The sequence below is a fragment of the Pectinophora gossypiella genome, chromosome 4 (genome assembly GCF_024362695.1).
Source record: "Pectinophora gossypiella chromosome 4, ilPecGoss1.1, whole genome shotgun sequence".
Lineage (NCBI taxonomy): Eukaryota > Metazoa > Arthropoda > Insecta > Lepidoptera > Gelechiidae > Pectinophora > Pectinophora gossypiella.
The window spans coordinates 13,283,032-13,284,408 of record NC_065407.1 but is presented as its reverse complement, the minus strand read 5'-3'; the positions used below and the strand labels follow the sequence as shown (position 1 = coordinate 13,284,408).

Below are 1,377 nucleotides of genomic sequence, written 5' to 3'. Positions count from 1 at the left end.
TAGAATATGAGTTTTCATAAAAATTAAATGATTGTGATGTGTTGTGTACTTATTAATGAAATAAATAATTAAAGTACTTTAACATTAATAGTTGTATTTTTTTTTGTACAAAAGAAATAAAAAAGTATTATAATCGGGGATAGATGCCTAAAGTGTGGGTTAGATGCCATAATAATGATTTGGCTTGTGGGATAGATGCCCTATGCATATAATTAAAGATTGTCTTAGATTTATTTATTATGATTTAATTGACAAAGTACCTAAAGTAAGTTTCTTAGTATCTTGTTTCACGAAACGTCTTTTCAGGGTCCTGGCAGGAATTCCATATCGACGAGATATTTCATTCAAGCCGTGCTTATTCTGCCTCATTTCTTCAAAAGCTTCTCTTAGGGCATCTTCCGTCCATTCGCCCCGAGGGCTTGCCCCTACTTTGCGCACGTACTTGCGAGGCATATCTAAAATATAAAAAAAATATTAAAGTTTCATACATGCCTCAAAGGGCATCTATACTCACAAAAAACTAGGCATCTATCCTTTTTCGAGGGGATAGACTCCGCGCAAAATATTGTTTACTTCAATGATAAAACATACGTAAATAATTAACAAAATCTTTTATTTAAGACATCTACACTTAAATAAAACAAAAATATAGACACTTACCTCATAAAATCAAAAGTTGCGAGCTTATCAATATTTCAGACGAACCAAATTCACGAATTAATTACCGCAAAAAATGTTCATTGTCTCACAATTCGCGACACGCCCATTCCAGCTAAGTGCGTGGCACTGACTTAAGGACGGGCGGGGGTAGGGTTACGTTAAAACAAAACACAACGGGTCTAATGTTTATACATGTCGCTATGTGTTTACTGAGGCAACTATCCCACTGAGGCGTCTATCCCACATTTACCCTATCCATTTGACAAGCACAACTGAGCTAAAGCTCTTTTTTTCTTAGCACTATAAATTCTGGACAATTTACTTCTACATTTACCTTCGTCTTGTACCTTTTTAAAACAAGCTTTTACGGACTCATTACACTTGAGCGACCTCACTTAATTTTGTACTCCAATTAGCGCGTGGATGTCATCTTTCGCGACTCATTTGTCCGGATTAGCCGTGTCTCGCCGGTCCGGGATCCAGTTATGGGCGGTTATACCCGGTTATATCCAGTTATCGCCGGTGAAGCACATCTTACCGGCTAATGGAGGTAGTGCTGTTAATTGGAGACGTTCTCTAGGTTATTTTAGCTTCATTAAGCTATATTCTCCTACAGATAATATCCGATACTCCTAAGCTCTTGAGATTTTTGTTTCAGTTATTACACAGGACTTTTTTAGTATTTTGTATACTTGGGACTATTCTTAGTGTAGGTAA

The 1,377-nt window shown here is 36.5% G+C and overlaps 1 long non-coding RNA gene across 1 annotated transcript; it reads right to left on the bottom strand.

The window, feature by feature from the left end:
- Positions 1–218: 218 nt before the first annotated feature.
- Positions 219–904, bottom strand: LOC126382434 (uncharacterized). The gene is made up of 2 exons (XR_007569059.1): positions 661–904; positions 219–455 (listed from the first exon to the last, which is right to left on the bottom strand). It is a non-coding gene; the product is annotated as an uncharacterized LOC126382434 (long non-coding RNA).
- Positions 905–1,377: the final 473 nt, after the last annotated feature.